Raw genomic sequence first — 7,136 nt, 5'->3', positions numbered from 1 at the left:
GACCCTGAGGACCATTAATTAATTAACTTAATAGTTACAAAAAAATAATCCCTTTCTGTCATGCGTAAGTAACATGAATCTAGGTGAAAAAGTGATGAATTGCATCAAATGCTTTACTTCATATTGTAAAATACTACATATTGTGCACCACCTGGAAGGTTTCAGTGGATCACCCTGAGCGTTCGTGTGCATGAATCTTAGGTTAGCTTGCTTTTAAAGGCCATTCTTCTGATGATGCTATAAATTAAACTGTCACTTCTTTCCCTTACTTTGTAGTTTCTGACCCCCGAAGTTAGATCTTTGCGCAGTATGAAGGATAATGTTACTTCTTTTGGAGCTTCAGATGATTATTGATTGGTGAGCAAGTGTAGTGCATTGGATAAACCTCAAATGAACTTTTTCTTTTTCACAGAACCCTTCAGGAACTTGACTTGAAAAGAGATACGGCTACATCGGCTCTGTATATTTTACAGAATCCGTTCCTAATGTCTTGATATGATTTTTCTGTTTATTTTTTCGGCCCAGTTTTCTATACCATGAACAGAAACTGATGCAAAGCCGACGGTCTATGTGCAAAGCGTTTATTTACAGTGCATTTCAAAATAAACAGAGGATTTAATTAAAATCTTATTCACGTTTCACTCAGCCATTCACAAATGCAAAGGAATCTTAACCAAACATTGAAATTGTTCAAATATACACAGCATGTGGCGGCAGATTTCTTATGTTTGTACATTGTGAACGGACTTTTTGAAAGTCACGTAGGCCCACTGAGCAGAAGCAGAATAACTTATTGCATATCCATAAGGAGTTAATGCTAAAACTAAATAACAAGTTAAACTTTTGCTGGTGCTGTAAACAGATTTGCTTTGCTGAAAAAAGCAAACATTATTAAAAAAACCCAATTAACCAATTAAAAATGTAAAAGGTGTGCTATTCACTGTTAATCTTCCTCTCTGGTGAACTGAGGAATCACTGTGGCTTCATCATTGTGTCAGTGAGCTCAACTTGAGAACTGACTCGCAAACAAACTGATTCACATATGAATCATACAGACTGGTTTGATTCATTGAATCAACCTGAATTGGACATAGCTCAAAATTTTCATTGAATAATTTAAATTTCAGTCTGTTTGTCTAACCAAACTTGAAATATAGTGCACATGTTGTATGACTACTTTTATAATTCTTTTGATATTTTTGCATCCTTACATTTAAAAAAAAAAAAAAAATGTTTATCAGAATTCACTGAAAATGTTTATGGCACTACAGGCCACTGTAAATCTCCTGCCATCATGAACAAATGTAAGTATGACGAAATCACTTAATCACTGCTTTACGTCTCTCTGCCCTCTGTGTGAATTCTTTTGAAGGTAGATGAGCAATTAAAATATTTACTCAGCATGTACAGTGCATGAAAAGGGGAAAGCTCAGAGGAGGGAAATGTAAATTGATGTTTGAATTGCTCCCAGCACAAGTCTGTACATGTTGCTCCGGGGGAGAGTCTAGCGGAGAAAGCTTACTCAAATAAACCACGCAGCCACAAATGAATTACCTCAGCAAGTGATATGCTCTTAATGTTGTTTGGAATCAAAGGCTGACCTGTTAAGAGGAATGTAAACTTGCTCCATACTTGGGGAATTTTCCCTGATCTGACTTGCCCGCATATCTGAGCCGTTTATTGAATCTTTTAAGTTAGTAGCCAACGAATTGGGCAACTACCTGAATACGTAGATGTAATGGCTGTACGTATGTGCTTAGAAACCTGTTGGTGCTGGTAGATTAAAGTGCAGTGCATGTACATCTTGTACAACTTTATGTACGATGCAGCCATGTTAAAAAGAAATATAAATATAGTTTTATCTTTTTAAGAAATACATTAGATTTCCATTTTAAATAAATTATAAATTATACAAATAAATTATTTATTTTGAATAAATTATTTATTTTGAATAAATTATATTTTTTTATTTTATAATTTAAATATTTAATGTAATTATTTGTAAATATTATTTGAGAATAATATATTATTGACTATATACACTGCCTGGTCAGTAAGATGTAAAAAAGAAAGAAAAATAAATTAATGCATTTATTTAACAGAAATGGATTGAATTGATCAAAAGTGACACTGACAGTAAAGTCATTTCTAATGTTACGAAATATTTTTATTTCGAATAAATCCTGTTCTTTTGAACATTTCTATTAATTTAATATTCCCAAAAAGATATAAGCCTATCACAATTTCGACAGAAATATTAAGCTGCACAACTGTTTTCAACATTGATAATAAGAAATGTTTCCTGACCATCAAATCAGAATATTAGAATGATTTCTGAAGGATCATGTGACACTGAAGACTGGAGAAATGATGCTGAAATTTCAGCTTTGCCATCACAGGAATAAATCTAAAATTATTATTATTAATTAATTAATTTTTTTTTTTTTTAAACCGACTGAACCCACACTTTTGAATGGCAGTTTAAAACCACATAATCAGGATATACTCCCTCCCTCCCCCCATTTCAAATATATAACGATAAAAATAAATAAATATTATCATTATCATTAATATTTACTAGTTTATGTGTGTGTGCATTACTGTTGCATGACATGACTCTAATGTCAGAGCTGGAGTTGGCATCTGCGCCCAATTCCCTGCCCTCTTAATTCAGCACTACTAAGTCTCGCCAAAATTCCCACAACAGTAGGGGAGATTGAAGACTAATATGTGATTTCTTTGAAGCAAATGAAGTGAACCGAAAGTCTTTTTCTTTTTCTTTTCTCTTACCTTTTGCTTGCCATTGTCACCATGGGAACATAATGTGTTTGGAGACCCATAAGTTCCTAAAGATCTTTGCCACCACATCACAGATGCATTGAGCAGTTACCCACAACTGTGCGTACAAAGCAGGCACGTAACAATGGGTGGGCTAGCATGGACCTGCCTACACCCCTGACACAAAGATCAACTGGGGCTTTTAATCAGATATTTAAATTTAGGTTGCCGTTTCAGTTGTGCAGGAGCAACTTTTTAGGATTGCACAAGCAGAAGGCACCAGAGCTAATAGACATGAAATAAATGCCACAAAAATACATTTTTATTTGTATTTCATGGGGTCGTTAAACTCCTTATACTTGATTGCATGGCTTGTTTGTCGTTTAGTTCATTGTTTTCACTGTTATAGGTTTGAGAGAGGTTTTACCGGAATAGGTTTAAGTATTGAAAAAGTATCATCAATAATAATAATTTCGACTCTGGGTTAGGTGAGGTACTTGGAGTACAAAGAGAAAAGGGGCATTTTTTAGGATTTAAAAGCATAAGTGAAGCTTATAATTTTACAAATGCACTTACATCAGTTCTTATGTATTTGAGCTATAAAGCTTTTTAAATAATTTTAGGGTTTTAGGCTTTAATGAAGATGTAAATTTGGATGTAACTGTACACAGAAAAGGTTAGTAAGGGATTTGTTGATACTGAAATCATGTTAACATGCATACTATTTACGTCATGTGGCTATACTATTTAAACAGTGAGTATTTTAACATTTATGAATTGGTCCCATTCACTTTTCAATGTAAACTAGGCTACGTGTTTTTTTTTTGTTTTTTAAAGAAAAGGAAGGGCAAGTCGAAAATCATTGTTGTCTTTTTGTGGTAATACACATGATATCTTACAACAGGTGCTGTTGAGTTTAGTTTGTACTGAACCTTCAAGACTCTTGACTGAGGCACTATAGGCACTTTTTTAGACTCAAATGAGAAGCCAGCTGTGTTAGTGCTTCTGCTATATCATGTACAGATAATCATTTATGAAATCAGAGCTGGGGAACTGTCCATTGAGATTTATGTCGTTTGTAAGATGTCATTATATGGATCCACAGTATAAAGATTAGTTTTAGGGAAGGAAATGAGACTCATACATCTGTAGGCATCTAGCAAAACATTTCCATTTCAATCACATTCTTCATGAACTCCAGTTCAGACAGGTGGAGTGTAAAAAGATCACTGGGACAATTCACCCTGTCATATCCCTAAACAACACTGCCGGGATCTAATATGTCTGGCTTAGATTTGAGTTACAAATGCACTAAAAATGCACAAATTGTTTATGTGACCAAATGGATGGACTTCCTGTTAAATAATTTAGCTTTCTATTTCATATTAAGGTCTTAATTCATAGGGATTAATTGTTTATACACTGGGGATAATCACTTGTTCCTGATTGCACAATTACATTTACTGATTGGACATTTATCAACAGCTGACTCTGCCGTTCACTGTACTTGTATTAACATAATTTACTCAGAAATTGCATCATAACATGTCTTCTCTAAGGCTCATGTCCTTTCTTCTTGTATGGTAGTAATTAAAGTTTTCAGTCTTTGTAGGGAATGACTACAGAGAACAGATTTTGATGATGATAAATGACTTGAGCCCTTGCTTCATATTTAGCTTGGATGAGTTGGTAGCATCACGTCCATTAGCTAAGCAGTATTGAGTTAAAACACATCTGTAAGTGATTTAGCAATTGAAGGGACCATTATATCCTCTTCTGAACTAATGCTCGCATCTGATGTGTTGACAGGGCATGAAGGTGTGGAGACCGCTGGCGTTGAGGTGTCGGTGTCAGACAGCAATTCACTCTCTCTGGACTCTCACAGGGCTCTAATCATCCACTGCATGTGTGTCAGTTTGCTGGAACCGATTTGGCCACTATCAAATCATAGCCTCAGATGTGTAAGAAAATGCAGCTGTAGTCAAAATAATGATTAACCTGATGAGTAGACATGTGGTCATGCTGGCGAAAGTGTGACTGGAATTACATTTGTGTGTGTGTTCAGTGTTTGCTGTGTCTTTTCAGAAATGGCTTCGGGGATCCCATTCACAGGCAGAGCTCCAGGGGGTTGCAGTTTCCAGTTTGGAGGAGTCGAAGGCCTGAGATTAATAACCACAGAAATGAGCGTACAACCAAAACACAACATATCCGTGCAATCTGCTGTCTGAGTTTTCGCTGACACTGAACAGGTACAGATGCATAATACAGGGAAGGCAAGGGCTTAGTACATGTTAGAAGAAGGACAAAGGAACTGCTGCGTCGCGTCCTAAGGCAATAGTTCACCCTATTTGCATACCTATCTGTTGAAAAGAGTAACTTTGATATTATGCTGTTAATAATTAGTTTCACACATAAGAAATAATGTCATATGTGTTAGAACAGCATGAGTTTGAGTTAATGATAACAGAATGTTTATTTTTTGGGGTAAAAAAGTTGTTACTGGGACAGGACCATTTCAAAAGCTACACATTTGTACCTTATTTATCCGTAAAGGGTGAAACGTATTACCTAAATGGTACACATTTGTACCTTTTGAAGGGGTGTTGTCCTAATGACAGTTTTTGTACCTTTTTTCGGAGAGTGTAACATTTGAATTGCATTCAATTCAAGGTCTATAGTAGTCAATAATAATTTAGATTTAAGATTTAGCTCTTTTCCCTGTTTTTCTGATATGAGGTCAGCCTTGTGAAAGTATGTGGAGAAATAAAAGTAAGGCTGCAGATATAGGTGTTACATTTTCATCATTCTCATCTAACAGATCAGTGTGTTAAATGCGGCTCTGGCACTTTTATAGTCTTGCTGACAGTTCCTGTGGTAGGAAACATGCTTTCACTGAATTTCCCCTCTCTCCTGTGTGCCACCTTCCCTTTGTGTTCATGTCTCCCTTTATGAGAATAAATTCACTGTCAACACTATTAATGAGCCATCACGCCTCCCTGAGTCGGCAGACATACTGTACTACTCTTTGAGTTCTAAAGAATCAAATTAATCATGAGTAGCTGCAAATGCCATTGTTTGATAGATAGATAGATAGATAGATCTTTTAAATAAATCTTTTTATTAATATTAATTATTATTTTGTTCTGTCTTATCTTAGTTTATTTATTTTCATTCATTAATTAAGTCACTGGTCAGCTAGTGACCTGGAAAGGTAAATCATACTGAGTCACTTTTTTTTCTCTCCCAGAATCGTTGTTTTTGGCACAATATTTGGTATCTAAAAGCAAATGCATGCAATCCCAGGATATATGAATGTTTACATTAATTTAAGAGGCTAAATCTGTTACAGTAGGCTAAATCTTAAAATAAGTCTGCGGCATTTTCCTTTTAAGTTTAAATGAAAATGTACTCAAGTTCATTCTACTTTGAATCAAACTCATAGACTAAGAAAGCATTACTAAAGATGCTCTGCTTCCAGACAATTTCTTAATATACATTAAATCAGATTTTCTTCATTTCATCTATATGTAAAAGGTTTAGAGTATGCATAATTTTCTAATGTTGACAGTCTCTGTCCGTGACTGATTATTCATACTTGGTTCTCCTTCATAAACACAAGCATGTACAGTAGCACTATTGGGGAAAGAGGCTTCTTGATGCATTACAGCAAGCTCAAGTAATTACAGGCTTTGCTATTACATTTATGAGAATAATTAGCGTTTTACAGTAAGCAAGAGAACTGGGTCTTCATCATTTAGAAGTGCTGATGCTTGAGCAGCAGTGAAAAACTTGAGGAGTTCAGTGCCCTGATATTAACTTGCCCCTCTATTATCTCTAATGAGACAAACAGATGTGTGTGGCATTGTTTTTTACAGCAGTGCAGTGACTTATTCAGCAAAAATAAAGCGTCCCAATGGAGATCCCATGCATAGAGTACAGGAAATGTAACTGTGGTAGGTTGCAACACAGAAGTAGCCCTGGTCTGATGCTTACATCCTTTTTGTAAAAAGTTATTTTGTTGAGGAAAACAAACTGATGCGGTGTCTTTGCAGTTCGAAGAGGTCAGTGGTTCTTTTCTTGGCTGTTTTCTCAAGCATTGACCTTGGGTTTGGACAATTAGTCTATGCTATTGAACAGGGACAGACCTGAGCTTCCAATCAAGACTTGGGCTTTTTGTTTTCCCAGAAGTCAGTGAGAGACAAAGGTCTCGGGTCAAAAGAACTGTCCCCCCGTATCGTTCTGTCTTTTGCCCATGTCAGCTGGTGGAGCCACTGATATTTTCTAAAGTCTGGAAGAGACTGAAGGCTCACAGATTGACTGTCTGGCCCAGGGCAGAGCGCATAGGTGGGTCTTGAGGT

Source organism: Abramis brama, assembly GCF_963993115.1.
Source record: "Abramis brama genome assembly, chromosome: 19".
NCBI lineage: Eukaryota > Metazoa > Chordata > Actinopteri > Cypriniformes > Leuciscidae > Abramis > Abramis brama.
Note: the sequence above shows the minus strand (reverse complement) of the source record.